The following is an 11,991-nucleotide window of genomic DNA, read 5'->3' on the forward strand; positions in this document are numbered from 1 at the left end:
AGGGCCAGCCCTGCTTTTCTTTCCAGAGCACAGGAGATAAACAGCGGGTGTGGTCAGGGCTGATTGTGCGGGAGTGGTGGTCCCTGAGGAGCCTCATTGTTTCTGTGAGCTGACAGATGCCTGTGTGTGTGAGCCCTGCCCTGTGGGTGTGGCGGGGAAGGCCAGGAGCTGAGTAGGAGGCCCTGTGCCCTGGAGTGGCCCCAGAGAGGCAGACGGAGCAGCTCCATGGCCGTGTGTGGTCTCTGGGACCCAGGCAGGGCTCCCAGATGGCTCACTGCTGTCCATACTGCACCCCCCACCCCTACCACCACCACCGCCACCCCGGGCACAGAACCTGCTGGAGCCTGGAGCCCGGCACTGGCTGGCCCGAGTAACCCTCTGCTCCTCATGGGGGTCTGAGGGGACAGCGACAGCCCAGCTACAGCTATCTCCTTCCACGGCCTTCTCTGCCCACTTCCTGTCCCTCGGCCTGGTGCACCGCTTGGCAGAGGCTTCCGAGGGGAGTCCATCCCTTGCTGAGGCCGAGCAGGCTTCCGGGAATCAGGCTTTCTCATCGGTGGCAAGAATGGGCCCAGCCGGCTCTGTCAGCGTTAAGTCCCCTCTTCAGCCTGGGAACCAGCTGCTGAGAGGACCCCTTCCACTGCTCCCTGCTCCCCATGGCCCTGGGCCTGGCAGGGGAGGTCACTGTCTGGCCCCACGAGGGGCCTCTTGGCTTTGGGGAGGACCCTGGGGGAGATATTGAGCTGCAGGGTCCAGGGCATGTGGAGGAAGTGGGCCCTGCATTTGCTTAGCAGGTACATCTGCCAGGGCTCAGGCTGGACACCCTACTCACCTTCCCTCACCCCTACACACACCTCCCCTCACCCCTACACACACCTCCCCTCACTCCTACACACACCTCCACTCACCCCTACAAATTCACCTCTACTCACACACCTCCCCTCACCCCTACACACTCACCCCTACACACATACCTCCCCTCACCCCTACACACTCACCCCTACACACATACCTCCCCTCACCCCTACACACTCACCCCTACACACATACCTCCCCTCACCCCTACACACACCTCCCCTCACCTATACACTCGCCCCTCCACACATACCTCCCCTCACCTACACACACACCTCCCCTCACCCCCACACACACCTCCCCTCACCCCCACACACACCTCCCCGCACCCCCACACACACCTCCCCTCACCCCTCAGCGCCAGACCTCGTCCCCCTGCTCAGGGACTCATGCAAGCTGCTTCCCGGAAGCGCCAGACGCTTAGCGACAGGCAGCACAACTGGGATGAAACCTCAGGCTTCTAAGTGAACCTGAGCGAGTCAGTGAACAGTTCTCTGCCTCCGTCTCTAGTCGGTGGGATGGGTGTGGTGATCTTAGTCCCGTTCTTGGTGAAAAGGCAACCAAACTGCAGCTCTGCCGCCAGAGCCACGTGACAGCCGTGGGCTCCCCGTGTCCTCAGCCTGACGGGCAAAGTCAGGCAGAGCCGCTCCCCAGGGAGAACCGGGCGTGGAGCAGGTGGCGGCGGTAACCCGGCCAGCTCCCCTGCCCCGAGAGGAGGTGGAGGACCGCTGGGCACAGAAGCTTCCAGAGCTGAGCAAACACAAGGTTGAGCCTCGGCCTGAGTGAGTCAGGACTCCCAGTGGCTTCCTTCTCTTCCAAACCCATTGTCTGTCTGTCGGGCTCCGGCAAGACGGGCCTATTCTTCCCCTTCCTCTAAGACCCAAGGGCGAGACCAGCCCTACGGTGATGCAAGTGAGGTGGGGGCTGTGTCCCCGTCAGTGTTTCTCCTCTGGTCACTCCTACGTCCCTGTGGTCACACCTACGTCCCTGTGGTCACACCTACATCCCTGTGGTCACACCTACGTCTCTGGTCACTCTTATGTCCCTGTAGGACTTTGGCAACTTTTGAATCTCCCTCAGCCTCGGACTGCCTGCAACGTCCCAGCTGCCCAATCTCTTGGCGGGACCCCTTGGAGCCCGTGGGAGAGGCCGGGAGACCGGTGCCAGGGCGGCGGGAGGACACCGACCTGGTGCCGGAGGCCCAGGGACAGGCTTCGTCACCGCAGAGGAGGGAGGGGCTCCAGGCCGCAGTGACTCGGGCTCTGAGGGTGTTGTCTGTCTCCCTCACTGCCCGGGGGCGGTGGGTGAGGTGGGTGGGTGGGTAGGATGTCTGGGCAGCCAGGCTGTGAGTAGGCCTCTCAGTTTGTGTCCCAGCTTCAGGGGAACCCTGAAGGGAGGAGGAATTCATGGGATGGCTGGGAGAAGGAAGTGCAAGGACAAGCCTTTAAAAAACCTTTTACCGCCCAAACCGGTTTGGATCAGCGGTAGAGCATCAGCCTGTGGACTAAAAGGTCCCAGGTTCGATTCCAGTCAAGGGCATGTACCTTGGTTGTGGGCACATCCCCAGTAGGGGGTGTGTAGGAGGCAGCTGATCGATGTTTCTAACTCTCTCTCTCTCCCCTCTTCTCTGTAAAAAATCAATAAAATATATTAAAAAACACACACACACACAAAAAAAACCCTTTTACCTAAAAGAGGTAAAGCAGAGGGGAAGCGAGTCCTATGGGGGAGAACAGAACGGAGGGTAATCCCTTCTCTCAAATACACACCACGTCCCCTCCTTACCTCTTATCCTCAGCCTCCCTGTGCAGGCCCGAGGCAGGCTGGGGACCAGGCCAGGACTCTAATTGTGGGTGCACACCAGGGAGGGGCACGTCTCCAGCAGGCTGAGCAGGATCTGGTGAAAGGGGAGGGCAGGATGGGGAGCCAAGCCTCCAGCTGCTGCCGCTCCTCTCCCTGGGAGGCAGTCCTCCCCTCTCCCCTAGTGCTGCCTTAGGTCTCTGCTCTGTTTTTTTTTGTTTGTTTGTTTGTTTGTTTTGTTTTTGTATTTTATTTTGTTTGAGAGAGAGAGAGAGAGAGATTGATTAGTTGCCTCCTGCACACACCCCGATTGGGGATCAAACCCACAACCTGGGTATAATGCCCTGACTCAGAATTGAACCCACGAACCTTCAGTGCACAGGACGATGCTCCAATCAACTGAGCCACACTGGCCAGGGCACAATTAAGTTCCTTAATATACAATAGCTGTCATTCCTGTACTTAGCATGCTAATCAATTTGAATTGCTTCCATCCTTTCTAGCACCCTTTCACTTCTGTTATTGTTCCCCCCTGATGACAGGGAGGTCTTTTTACCCCTGTTTATAGTCAGAGATGGAGGCCCCGGAAGAGCTGCCTGAGGTCACCTCACTGGTTAATAACGGGTGGGTTGGTGAAAGGGCTGGATGTGTTTCCGTCATGCCTATGCCGTGGGCCTTGATCATCCGTGACCTTTCCTTGTGCCCCCGAAGAACTCCAGCATTTCACAGGCCCAGGCATATAATTTCCCCTTTCCCGTCCTCCCTCAGTCCCTTCATTGTGGGACCCTTACCGCGCGGGGCTGCTGGAGGCTCTGTGAGTGACAGGCAGTCCTGGCTCCTCATGGAGCAGACGGGCCAGCTGGGCAGGTGGACGCAGAACAAGGCCAGCAGAGGGGACAGGATGCCTCAGAGGGCGAGTCCAGAGAGTGGAGGGGTGGGGGCTCATTTGCAGGGCTCACCCCCAAGCATTCAGGCCCATGGCTGCTCCACGCTGGAATGCTGGTGCACAGCCCAGTGACTGCCCACCCCTCGCTCCCAGCGCCCTGCACACCAGTCTGCGATCCTCTGCCTCCCAGAGTCGGGTGCACTCTCAGCTCCCCGCTGGTACAGGCCGCCAGAGTGGCCCGAGTGTCAGATACAGGGCTGGCGGCTCAGGCAAAAGCTCTTACCTGGCCGCTGTTCTTGGTCCCTCCCTCCCTTCCATGGACGGATAGGCCAGGAAGTAGGTGCATTTCCAAATGTGTCCTTATGCCCTGCCCCCCACCCAGAGTTCTGGGCTCCTCGCATCTGCCAGGGCCACGGGCTTGAGCTACGTGGGTGTCTACTCAGGCCTGTCCAGTTGCCCCAGGCCCCCCTCTCCGGGGGTCTGGACTCTTCAAGACCTGAGCCTCGCCCTCCTGCTGCCCAGCCTGACGGGGCACCTGAGGGTGAAGGGGCTTTCTTCCCAGGGGACCGATGGCTGCCGTTCCTCACAGTGACATGCTGACAGCAGCTCACTCTGGGAGCTGTGCTTGGAGAGCTAGGAGTCTGACTAAGCTGTGCTTAGAGGGCGTCTTCTCTCCCATGCCCAGGGCCTTGCGGGCAGGCTGCCCCACCTCCCGCTGATGGAGCCGGAGGAGGCTGCTCTGCTGGTGGCGGTGGGTGGGACACGGAGGCAGGAGCATGGGCCCAGGGAACCCACAGGACCGTGGTCAGCAAACTGTGGCTTGCGAGCCACATGTGGCTCTTTGGCCCCTTGAGTGTGGCTCTTCCACAAAATACCACGGCCTGAGCGAGTCTATTTTGAAGAAGTGGCGTTAGAAGAAGTTTAAGTTTAAATTTGGCTCTCAAAAGAAATTTCAAACATTGTGCTGTTGATATTTGGCTCTGGTGACTAATGAGTTTGCCGACCACTGCCCCAGGAGGAGGAAGAAGGCCAGACTCAGAGCCCAGGCCCACTTAGCTGTATAAGCAAGTGGGATTCCGGTGGCTCAGATGTGTTTAGACTGACCAGCATGGACCCGGGCCAGGAGCCTGGACATGTAGGGCCTCGCCTGACTGCCATGCTCTTGGCTCTGGGGCAGCGCTCGGGGCCTCGGAGCTCTGGCTGGGGGGTGAGCTGTGGGCAGCCCGATGTTTCCAGGCTGCTGAGTGGAGGAGAGGGCAGGCTTTCCTGGCACTCAGAGGACTCTGGGGAGCAGGGGGGTTGACAGAGGGTGACGTTTTGCTAGGGCCATGGCAGCAGGACATGCCAGGCGCTTTCTGCCTTCCCGAAAAGTGCCCTGTGAGCCGGAGCGGGAGGCAGCACAGGCAGGTGGGAGGCGGTCCTCCCACGGTGAGCGGTGTGTGGGAGAGGAGCCGTGGACACAGTGGCCATGTGGCTTTGGGCAAGTCCTTTCTCTCCCCGGGCCTTAGTTTCCCTTGCTCACAAACAGAGATTTGGACTAAGTGGGTTAGGTCAGTGGTCGATAAACTGCAGCTCGAGAGCTACATGCAGCTCTTTGGCCCCTTGAGTGTGGCTCTTCCATAAAATACCACAGCCTGGGCGAGTCTATTTTGAAGAAGTGGCTTTAGAAGAAGTTTAAAGTTTTAAAAAATTGGCTCTCAAAAGAAATTTCAATCGTTGTACTGTTGATATCTGGCTCTGCTGACGAATGAGTTTGCCGACCACTGCCTTAGGGCATATTGCAGTGGCTCTGGGGAGCACAGGGCCCCCAAGGGAGAGAGTTAGCGGAAGAGGTAGGTGGACAGCCTTCTCCGTTTCTCCTCTCTTGGTTCTTGGATCCTGCACCTGTAGCTGCTGGTGATTTCATTAAAAAAAAGCCCGAGGTGCAGGCAGCTGGAGCTGTGGACTTGCTCCCCATGGATGGCAGAGCAAGGCTCAGCTCCCCGGGCTGCAGCCACACCCCCAGAGAACGGGTGCTCACCTTTGCCCACCAAACCTGGGAGCTAGGCAGTGCGCATCATCAAAGACTGATCCACAGGATTCGAAAAAAATTTAAAATGTACATTTATTTTTTGAATTAAAAAAAAAAATCACAGTATGGAGAAGTTCCAGAAGCTGCCACTTTGTGTGTCTGTTTTAAATGCCATTTTTTTCCCCAGGGAGTGTGTCCCTAGTCATCCTATCTAAATTAGGTTTTCTGTGTCCTACTCTTTTCTTTGATAATACACACTTATATGGTCTTGTTATGTGCTAAGCACTGTTTTAAGAACTTTGCAAGTACTAACTCATTCGGTCTCACAAGAAACCTGTAAAGAACTCTTACTTGCTCTATTTTTAGTGCCAGGGGAAACTGAGGCATGGCGATCAGGAAGATTGCCTGGCCCGAGATAAACAGCTAGTGAGTACCAGAGCTAGGATTTGAACCAAGGCCGTCTGTCTTTAGAATCAGTGGTCTTAGCATTTATGTATTACTGCCCCAATCATAGATTTTTAAAACATATATTTTTATTTATTTCAGAGAGGAAAGGAGAGGGAGAGATAGAAACATCAATGATGAGAGAGAATCATTGATTGGCTGCCTCCTGCATGGCCCCCACTGGGAATCGAGCCAGCAACCGGGCACCTGCCCTTGACTGGAATCGAACTAGGGACCCTTCAGTCCACAAGCCGACGCTCTATCCACTGATCCAAACCGGCCAGGGCCCAGCCATAGATTTGAATGTACTTTGTCCATCGTCGCCCTCCTCCTTCAGACGCTGAGCTCCGTGCCCTTCGCACAGCCTGCGAATGAACGAGTGAATGAGAAGGGGGGAAACACCCACAATCCCTCTGCCTTAGCACTAAGTGTGATCATTTCATTGCAGATCTGCAGACCCTGGGGCAGGAAGGGCTCCTGCCCGTCCTGTCATCATCTCTGTGAGGACAGAGCAGCTGGCTGTGCCAACACACCCGGGCGGGCAGCCAGGGAGGTGGCCCATGGCGGCGCCCAGCTTTGGTTGGCCTCTGCCAGGCTCTCTGTCTTGGCCTTCCCTTGCTCACACCCTTCCTGTCGCTCTCTGAGCCTCCTTGTCGCTCTCTGCTTGTCTCATCCTCTTCTCTTTGTTCCCGTCTGTGCCTCCAGCCCCTCTCCAAAGCCACTGGCTTGAGGACATGAGAGGGAAATTTTATTTTCAATCATCGTCAGAAATGTGAAACCAACATTAGCATGGCTGGCAAAACATGGAGGCAGGTGGTTTCGCTGGGATCCTAGAAAGCTGGATCAAGTCGAGTTATGTGTTACGTTGTGGATTCGGAACCTCCTGGAATCGCGGGTTCATTCTGACCCCTGTGATGGCTGCCCTTTGCAGTGGTGGTGCCAAGAGGTGGTATGGGGGCTTAGTCCCCCAAAGTTTCCATTAATCCCAAATAAACATATAGCATAGCTTAAAATGATGTGTTTGCTATGGAAACACAACTACACATGAATCCTCAGACCCCATTACACCCACTGGACCTGAAGCTCCCCTCCCACCATGAACAAATTCTGGAACCTCCAAATCTCATAGAGGGATCCACCTGCTCTCTCTCTGTTTTGCTCATCATCTTTTCTTTATAACAAATGGGGGCTGGGGTTGAGATATACAGCTGGTGAGTGGTGAAGCTAGGCTCCAAACCCATTCATTCATTCATTCATTCATTCATTCATTCTTGGTCCTAGGCATATGTTGCTGGTATCTAACACATATTGGATGACAATGCAGTAGAAGGATCTGGCCAACATGGCTCAGTGATTGAGCATTGACCTATGAACCAGGAGGTCACGGTTCAATTCCCAGTCAGGGCATATTCCTGGGTTGCAGGCTTACTCCCCAGTGGGGGGCATGCAGGAGGCAGCCAATCAATGACTTTCTCTTGTTGTTTCTTTCTCTCCCTTCCTCTCCTTTTCTCTCTGAAATCAATAATATATATATATATATATATATATATATATATATATATATATATATGTATATATATATATATTTAATCAATAAAGATATATACATATATATATTTTTTATTGGCTAGAAATCAAACCTGGGCCTTCTGCGTGGAAGTGCCCTTGGCCGGAATCAAACCTGGGACCCTTCAGTCCACAGGCTGATGCTCTATCCACTGAGCCAAACCAGCTAGGGCAATAAAAAAATATTTTTTTAAAAAAGAAAAAGATTCAAAGCAGTAGAAGCGACCTGTGAGGCAGGGTATCAGTTTCAAGGAGTTTCAGAGGTGAGCTGAACAAACATCTATACGGACGAAAAGTTAGATGGCAGTGCACGGGTTAACTGCCAGCACATCGGCAGTATCTATCAGAGACAGCTGTGATGTGTCAAAGGCAAACACGGGACAAACAAATATCAAGAACCGAGTCCACAGGCAGAAGGGATCCCTGGGCTGGCGGGAGGAAGTCCGGCTTCCTGGAAGGTGGATTTGCCCTGGGGCTGAGGGATGAGCAGCAGGCAGGCAGCTGGCTAGTCGGGGAGGGCGTTCCAGGCAGAGGACTGGCATGGGGCTTGGCCAGCAGAACCAGAAGCACAGCCTGGCACTCTGGGATGAGTGGCTCAGCAGCCTGTCTGACTAATGTGCCCAGGGCTGGCCAGGAGTGTGATGCTGAATGTCAGGGCTGCCCACACACTTAAAACAAATGCCTGGAAACCCACATGTGGTGCACCGTATACAAGCTAGTGTGGGAGAAAACCACACACAGGACCGGTCTAACACTCACTGAGTAAGAGGACACGACAGGCTGATGTGGTTCCCCAGCGATCAGATGCGGGTGACTGTCCTGGGCCTCTAGCCAGGGCACTCACACGCCACAGTGGGATGGGGGCTGGAGACACAGGATCTTCAGGAAGGGGTCCCCGTGGGAGTGAGGCCAGGCCTCACCTGAGCTGCGCCGGCTGCAGGGTCCCTCCAGCCTCTGTTCCTGGCTGGAGTGACTCGGTCCTGGTTTCACAGAGGGCAAGGGCGGTGAAATAGGCTGGCCTGGGCATGTGTCCCTGTGCCAGGCTCTCACAGCCCGCTGGTCCTGACAGACCCCTCACCACTTTGGTAGCCCAGGGATGAGTGGGGTCTCCTTCAAACAGTGACCAAGTGCCTCGGCTTCCCTGTCCTCTGTCCCACCAGAAACCAACCAGTTCCAAGAGCAGTGTTCCAGCCCAGCCTGAGCCCTGCCAGTGCAGTAACAGCATGGACCAGGCCATCGTGAGCACCCAGGAAACACTTACTGCTGGCACTCCCACTCCCCATGGTCTGTTAGGGACAGACCATCCAATCCCTAACATTCACCTAATGGAGTTCACCGCTGACTGCCTCCTAGAGCCTGGCCTAGGCAGCTCCACCCTCCAACCCTCCACAGAGGCAGCAGCTGCCCCCTCTCCCTCCCCAGGTGTCCGGGACCCCGCCTCCTGGGACTCTCACCTTGCTGGCTGCCTCCCATGGTTGCTCCTGGGGGAGAGCTTACAATGAAGGTGGTGGGTGTGAGGACTAACTAACTGGGGGAGAACTTAGAAGGACGAGCCACCGAGTTTTCTGCCCAGACCAAGCTGGCAGAGAAGAGGAACTGTCCGCAATACAATCGAATGTTTCTGCCTCTGTACATACAGGGGTGAGCTAACGTAGGTTTACAGGTGTTCGTATGGAAAAGGACATGCAGGTCAATAAATAATAACACAAGGCTAAAATCTGTCAGTTGCGAAACTGTCAACCTACTTATTTGGTCCGTTCCAGTATATACATATATCGGGTGTCCCCCAAAAGGTATACACACTTTAACATCCGATAAGTCATTTAATTTTCACTCCTTTTCAGGCTTAACTGGTTTGAAATCATGAGTGAAGCCAGACTAAGCTTTAATCAAAGAACATTTATCCTAAAGTGCCACTGGACTTTTTTTGGGGGGGGGGGGCGAAATACATAAAAGATAAAGTTTATGGTATAAAACTGCAACAGTCAATGAAGTGAAGGCGCACAAATACTGAACAAAATGATTCCTGATGTTCGCAATTCCATTGTTTTGTGTTATCAGTAGTGCCCGGACCAGAATGGTCATCAGTTTGAAAACAAGCTTGACAAAAAAAGAAATTATTCATTTCTGAGGATTCTTTTAAATTTTGAAAATGAACTGTAAGCACTGACCTTATAATCATTCAAAGGGGGACACATATATAGGGTGTCCCCCAAAGTGTCCCCCCCTTTTGGGGGACACCCTATATATGTGCATCTAAATTCTCTGTGAGACATCTTTGCATGAATGTGTGGATTTATGCTCATATATCTGCTGAGTGGAATTTTTTCCTGTTATTCTATCGATTTCATCCAGGTCAGCATGTCTTGGGTTGCAAAGTCCTGGGGTTTTCGAATAAGATCTGGGAACGTGGTATGAGCAGCCTTGAAGGGAGGGACGCCTCAGCACCACAAGTATTCAAGTGGAGGCAGAACAGGGTTGTTTAGGGCATTGCACCATCACATAAGAAGTGAAACTAGGTGACCTCTGCGGTCCCCATTTCCAGTGAATCTGATCACAGGGCACTTTGCATAGTAATGCAGGCAGAATGGAATGGCTGCTGCTGTATGTGAAGGTGTGATGTTTGGGGCTGTGTGGCCTTGGTGTTGGCTAGGGTGGACTCTGGTCAGAAACTTGACTGCATAACTTAAAAATTGCGTGCTTCTGGGCACATCTCCCTACCTGTCTGTGCCTCAGCTTCCTCACCTGTACAATGAGATGACAAGAGTCCCTGGTAAGGGCTGTAGTGAGAATGAAGGCGAGAGCACACTGGCTGGTCTTCGTGTGTGACACATGGAAAGGACTCCATCAGTGCTGGCGATGGCTGTTGAGCTGACATCGTGGCTCTTGTTGGAGGACCCCGTCTGAAACACCCGGGTCCTCAGGGGATCATCTGGCTCTATGGGGTCAGTCTGTCTGCCATCTTTCAGCCTTGCTCTTGACTAACATTCACTTAATGGAGGTCAATGCACTCACCGCAAAGCTTCATCCCACAGTTAGTTCAGTTGGATAGCAGGGCAATGCTGGCCAGAACCCATACCCTCTCTCATAGTTTTGGCCTCAGCCGGGATCCAGCCAGCCAGCTGGGCCCTTGAGAGGGACAGACCATCCAATCCCAGATCCTGAGGTGTCATTGCTTCCTGGCCCAGCAGTGACATTCTCCTTTATTCCCTAAACTAACTGGCATCTGAGAATGAGAAGTCTGGCTGGCAGCCACTCAGGTTGTGCAAATGAAACCTATAATACAAACAAGCAACCATTTCTGCTCCCGCTCCCTGTAACTGGCTTCCTTCCTAAAAGGGCCAGGCTTTCTCTTCAAGGGGGCTTGCCCAGGCTGGCCTCTCACTCCTGAACCTGACGTACTCCATCTCATCTCCACACAGCAAGGGGGTGGGGGGCTCTCCTTAACCCACTGACAGCCGCTTGGCCTGGGACATGGGCAGGAAGCTTCAACATAAAGTCTGAGAACTTAGAAGGGAATTGTCCAATGCAGCCCTATTCCTTCAAAGAGGAGAAAACAGGACAAAAGGGGGAAAGTTTCACTGTTAAACTGAGGAGGACATGCTACCCCCTCCCACCAAAAAACAAAACAAAACAAAACAAAACAAAACAAAAAACACCCCAAAACAGAAAACTGTGGAATAGTCTCAATTGTTCATAAGCTTTGCCTTTAATATATATATATATATATATATATATATATATATATATATGTATATATATATACATTTTTATTGATTTTAGAGAGGAAGGGAGAGGGAGAGATAGAAACATCAATGATGAGAGAGAATCATTGATCAGCTGCCTCCTGCACACCCCACAATGGGATCAAGCTCCCAACTCAGGCATGTGCCCTTGACCGGAATTGAACCTGGGGCCCTTCAGTCCGCAGGCTGGCGCTCTAACCACTGAGCCAAACCGGCTAGGGCAGCTTTGCCTTTTTATATGAGGGTTTTCTTTTCTGAGGGAGCTGAGAACTCCCATGCAGTGCTCTTTCTGGAAAGGGCATCTTACTTAGCAGGTTTAACCTTCGGTGGGAGGAGAAAGCTTGGCAGCCTGAGTGGCTACTCCTGTTCTCAGACTTGGGAGGAAAGTCTGAGCGGCCTCATCTCTCTGGGGATGGCCTTTGGGGGCCAGGAGACTGAGGAGGGGATAAAGGGAGTTAGGCCCTGGGCTCCCAGAAGAGCAAGGGTGTGTCCTTTAAGAGGCCTCTCAACCTTCTCTGGCCTCATAAACCTGAAGTCCACGAGGGCCTGAAGCGTGTAAGAGCCGAGATGCTGACTCAGTAAGAGTTAGAGGCCAATTTGCATGATATTTATAAGGTGATTTAGCTACATGCGGCTTGATGGTAGTAAGAACAGCCTTTGTTTCCAACCCAGGCCTCTTTTAT

The sequence above is a fragment of the Pipistrellus hanaki genome, assembly GCF_964339955.1.
Source record: "Pipistrellus hanaki genome assembly, chromosome: 3".
Lineage (NCBI taxonomy): Eukaryota > Metazoa > Chordata > Mammalia > Chiroptera > Vespertilionidae > Pipistrellus > Pipistrellus hanaki.